Below are 6,000 nucleotides of genomic sequence, written 5' to 3'. Positions count from 1 at the left end.
GTAGGAAAACAAATGCTAAGCAAAGGGTATGAAATTGTATGTATGATGTGAACCGAGTGGCCGGAGCCGTGTGTGGTGGCCGTAGAGATGTGGAGAAAATATGGATAGTGGAGAGGGAGAGAAAGCTTCAGGTATTTTTCTCGGGTTTAGAAGTAGGTTTAGATATACCTTGAATGATGAATAAGGTCGTCTATTTATAGGAGCCTCGGGGCTAAGGTTTCGTAGAGAATATGCTGAGTTTATTCTCTACACAAGTTCGTAGGGATTGAGTCGGACTTAATTATATCTCTTTATTAGGATAATATCTTATTAATGATATTATCTCTTTATATCCCAATTAATTAATTGGCTAGATAAACTGATCCAATTAATTAATTTAAGAGATAATCTTCTTTTCCTCGTGGCGCGCCGTAATTGGAGATGGAAATATTTGCTCCCACATATAATACTATAAATATGAATATTTTTGTTGTTTTGCTTGGTAGATATTTTTAGGTGAATACTATTGTTATTGTTTGATGAATATTTAATGAATATTATATGATATTGGATGAATATTATTATTGATATTGCTCTGTGAATATTATTTAACATTGGATGAATATTACTATTCATGTGATTAAACTTGAAATATTATTGTTTTTGTTTGAATTATTATTATTTCACAAATGCATGTTTGAGCTGCATTACATATGGACCATAAATACAGTTCTGTTGGGTCTGTGTGTAGTTTGAGGTATATCTAAGGGGGGAGGGGGGGGGGGGGAGAAGGCCTTAGATATATATAAAAGTAAAAAATGTGGAATATATTCAGGTGATGGGAGCATGACTTGAATATATTTAGGTGATGGGAGCAGGCCTTTTAATGAAAACTGAAAGTTGAGAAATTCGTAAACAAATGAAAATTGGGGTATGGGACGGATGGACACTAATTTATATTTTAGGGTATTTTGAGCCATAGTGGTAAAATGTATGGTATGAGACATGTAGGCTTGATGCCCTAAAATATGAATTAGTCGATTTAGAAGGAAGTGAGTTCATGACATCATCACATATGCATAACTTATTTACCTTGTAATTGTTTGATGCATGCCACTTTGTTTAGCAGTGATAGTTGGCTTTAAGGGGGGTGTTTTAGTACCCTACTAGGCATTAAAATGCTCACACTCTAATAGATGATGCAAGTTCCAACGCAAATCTTAAGGAATGAGAAGTTCCACCAAAGGACTAGACTAGTGTTGTTAGTTGTTGTTTGTATAATTATTAAGGAATAAATTGTTGGAATGTTAGTCTAGTGCGTGTATCTATTTACGAGCTACTGCGACTCTAACGTTGTATTATTAATTAAGTTTGTTATATTATTGGCTCTATTTCTATCATATCATAGTTATAGGAGTTTGTTTCTATAATGATAATATGATTCATATCTTAATTCGAAGATAATCTCTATTTTCGAATCACACCTCTATAATTTGAAAGGGCGATTTGGGATGAAAGGTTTAAGGATGATGGTTTCATAAGGGAGCAATTTGACCGACTCTTAGGTCAATTGACAGCCTTGGGGCTTGTTAGGACGACTATTGAAAGCAAAAGGAACAAGTGGAGCCATAGATTTTTCATCATGGGATATGTTGTTGGACTCATTGAAATAAAATAATACCAAGAACATGTCCAGAATAAGGTATAGTCTAACCCAACCTTAGTTATCAAAATCACTAGCAAAAAAATAATGAGTGGGTGACCAAAATTAATTGCGATGCTGGCATTTTATACCGAAAAACTGCAAATACCGACAAAGGTGTTACTGCATCTAAATCGACCTATCAAGAAAATCGACCACAACATGCGATTTATAAAACTCATCATGATATGCAGTTGCGGTTGTGGTTCCGCACATCCAAATAATGCGGAATACCGCAAACTGCAATATAATTTAATTAATTATTAAAATAAGTACTTATAATTATTTTATATTAACTAACAAAGGCTAGTACTTCATCATTTAGATGAATCTCTCTCTCTCTCTCTCTCTCTCTCTCATCTTCTTCCTTTCTGTGGGACTCACCTAGGCTTTGAATGTATTACTAATGACGTGTATTCTCCGCAAGTCACTTGAAGTTCCCTCTATTGTTGTTCTTTTTTTAAATCTCAGCCTTGAAAAAATATCAATTGAATATTTAGTGAATTAATATAACTTAAGTAGTAAATAATTAAATTTTTATCTAGTAAGAACCTGGATTTCAATTAGTGTTGCAAACTCATTAGCTGTGTTGGTAATTTTGTTAGGTTGTTATTAGTGTATTAGTCGAGATAATCTCTAGCTTGCAATCAACTATTTAGTTGATTAATTGTGCATTAACAGGATTGTGGATTGTATTGGTTTTTAATAATAAAGTTCATTATCTCCGTATATGAGTTAAAGAATAATACAATGATAGAAAGTTCTACTTATTTCAGCAGTATTTTTAAGCATGAGCATACCGACAATTGCAGTATACCAACCGCAATATACTGACAATTGCGGTATACCGCAATATATCGATCAGTTCACGGTTTCATTGAAAAATTGCAATGACCGAACCGCAACCACCCCTAGTGATGAGTATGTGATACGAGTAAGCATATTTCTTGTATAACCTATCTTTTGACTTTCTTTTTATCTTTGGATAATCTATTCTATTTTACTATAATCAATTTCTCATTGAAACACTAGAGCAATGATAGGCACTCTCAGCCACAACTTGTGTTGAGGCTCTTTATAGGTAATTAATTAATTATTCGAATTTTCAAACATAGTATTTTGTTCAATATCCCATCGAAAGAGAAACAAATGAAGAAGGCGCTAGTGGGCATGACTTTTCTTATATAGAAGTATTCAAGGTGACAATGGAGAAGTCACTTTACAAGACTGGAGTAAACAATAAAACGGGCCTCCTGATTAAGACGATCTATGGGCTTCTGTCTCTAGGACTGGGGATCACATTTAGCCCGAGCCACGATGAGCTAAAGCTTGGTCTGGCCTGATGGTTAGGCCTACTCAACCTAGCCTATTCGAAGGTTGGGTATGGCCGAGTTTAGGATTTGAAACTCATGGCTCACCCAACAAGACCTGCTTATGGCCTGACCCGACCCAAGTAGGCTCGCTCATTGTCTTGTCTTTTTACTTTAATTTATTTTTATATTACTCTAATTATTTAAATTTACAATATAAATAAAGAAGTACCCCCATTTGGATTCAATTAAAAATACTAGAAAATTAAATTGCCAACAAATCAAAATATGATAATCTAGTTTTAGTATAAGATACAATATATACCAATATTGATACCTTAATACGTCAATGTATACTTTATACTAAAATCTCATAAAATCGTATTTAATTATTTAAGATGTAACAAATATAAAGTGCCAAAAATATCATTGAAAAGGGCCCGTTTGGTAACGTTTTCGGAGAATGTTTTAGGTTTATTTACTATAGCGCCCCCTGAAACTTTGGTCAAATCTTAATTTGCCCCCCGAAAGTTAAAATGGCTCACTTAACTCCCTTGACTGGTTTTGTGTTTCACTTTGCCTCATGCTGTTATCTCCATTCATAACTCCATCAATTTTGATAATGTGACAGGGCTATTTTTGTATTTTTACCACAAATGATGATGTGTCATGTACGTGGCCTATTTTTTTTGCTGAAGTGAAATAACATATTAATAAAAATAAAAATAATCTAATTACTGTTTAATTAAAAAAAATTAATGGAAAATTTAATTTTAAAAAAATATCTTCTTCTTCATTTCTCTCAGTCTCTCTGGGCCCTCTCTTTCCCCTAACTAGGGGTGGGCACGGTCCGGTTCGGTCCGGTTCTCACCTCAAACCGGAACCAAAACCGGTATTATTTAACCGGTCCGGTTCGGTCCGATTTAGGCAAAAAAAATTTCAAAAACCGGCCGGTTCGGTTCTAACCGGTTCCGGTCCGGTTCTGACCGGTTCCGGTTTTGAACCGGATTATTAATTTTTTAATTTTTTAATTTTTAAAAAAAAAAAATTTTTTTTTTAATTTTTTTTTATAAAAAAATTATAATAAATAACTTATTTTTTTAGCTTAAAAATGAACAAATAATCCAATTCATACATTTAGAAATTTTTTGAAGTTGAACTTGGAAAATTAGTGATTATAAAAGTTAAAATATGGCATTAGATTTTAAAATTTTGTAAAAATATAAATATAAAATATATGACCGGTCCGGTTCGGTCCGGTCCGGTGCGGAGAGATGTAAAACCGGAACCGGAACCGGTTGGAACCGGTTCGGTCCGGTTCCGGTCCGGTTTGTTGACTTTTTTGGTCAATCGGTTTTTTTTCCGGTTTTTTTTCACCGGTTCGGTTCGGTGTTCCGGTTTTCCGGTCCCGATGCCCACCCCTACCCCTAACTTCACCATCAGACCACAACCACCACCCAACCCAATGCCACCCAAAGCAGCCACCAGTCAAAACCCTAAACCTCACCGCCACCTCCTCACCCATCAAATCAACCACCTTTTCCAACCACATCTCCACTACCACAACTACCCCATCTCCTTCTCCCCAACCCTCGCCAAGATCGATGGCCTCTCCGGCTACGATTTTGTTGTCGTTGACATGGAGCATGACCATGGCTTCGTGTCCCAAGCGCTCCCAGCCTCCACACCTTGGCCGCTGCTCAAACCCCGGCCATTCTTCGCTTGCTTGAGACCTCTGCAGCTTGGGCCAAGAAAGCCCTAGATCTGGGCCTACAAGTAGAATTATACAAAATTCAAAGATCCTCAGAGCCATTCCACCAGTGGAAGTTGCAGACAATCTACATGGCATCAGATTTTGTCCGCCCATTTGCTTTTCCTCATCACTGAACATTTTCTTCAAAACTCAAAATCAACGCCAACAGAAAATAAAAACAGGGCAATGCTTCAGAAAATAAGCAGAGTAATTTTGTCCACATTTATTTCGGTGTGTAGTATAAGAGAATGTTGTTTGTAGCATCATATGTGTTGCCCTATATGATTGAGTTAATGGGTTTTCTAAATTAGGCTATGTTGTGTGATTTTTGGTGTTTATTATTGTTATAATATGTTTCTTTTATTTATTGTTTTTGGGTTGTTAGACCAAAAATGGAGGCAAAGCAAGTTGGGGAGCTTGTGTCTGTAGCATTCACATGGACGATTGATAAATTCTCTAGGTTGAAATCCCAGAAGCATTACTCAGAGGGTTTTTCTGTTGGTGATTTTCAATGATGTATCTTTGCGGGGTTGACGATGGGTGCACTATACTGTGGTGCATGTGGGTGATTTTCCAGTGGGGTTGGAGTGGTGGTGGTGATGATAGCTTTGTATTGGGTGGTGGTTGTGGTATGATGGTGAAGTTAGAGGAAGAAGGGGAGAGGTCGAGAGAGAGACGAAGAACAAGAGATTGTTTTAATTAAATAGCAAATACATTATTTAATTATATTATATTTATTTTTATTAATATGTTATTTCACTTCAGAAAAAAAGTGGATCATGTACATGACACATCATCATTTGTGGTAAAAATACGAAAATAATTCTGTCACATCATCAAAATTGACGGAGTTATGAATGGAGATAACAGCATAGGGCAAAGTAGAACACAAAACCATTGTCAAAAGGGTTAAGTGAGTCATTTTAACTTTCGGGGGGCAAAGTAGAACACAAAAGCATTGTCAAAAGAGTTAAGTGAGTCATTTTAACTTTCGGGGGGCAAAGTGAGATTTGACCAAAGTTTCAGGATGTGCTATAGTAAATAAGCTAATGTTTTATGAGAATGAAAACGAGAAAATGAATTTGCATTTTCAGGATTCGAAAATGCATCTAGTAGATTAATTGGAAAACAGATTCAAAAAATAAAAATAGTGAAAACATGTCTGGTAGGACAATTTGATAATAATAATATTTCAAGTATTTTTTTGCTAATTTCTCTCCTAATTTTTTTTTAATTCTGATATTTTAAAGGCTAAA

The sequence above is a fragment of the Prunus persica genome, chromosome G6 (assembly GCF_000346465.2).
Source record: "Prunus persica cultivar Lovell chromosome G6, Prunus_persica_NCBIv2, whole genome shotgun sequence".
Lineage (NCBI taxonomy): Eukaryota > Viridiplantae > Streptophyta > Magnoliopsida > Rosales > Rosaceae > Prunus > Prunus persica.
The sequence above is the reverse complement of the archived record's forward strand: the minus strand, read 5'-3'. Positions refer to the sequence as shown.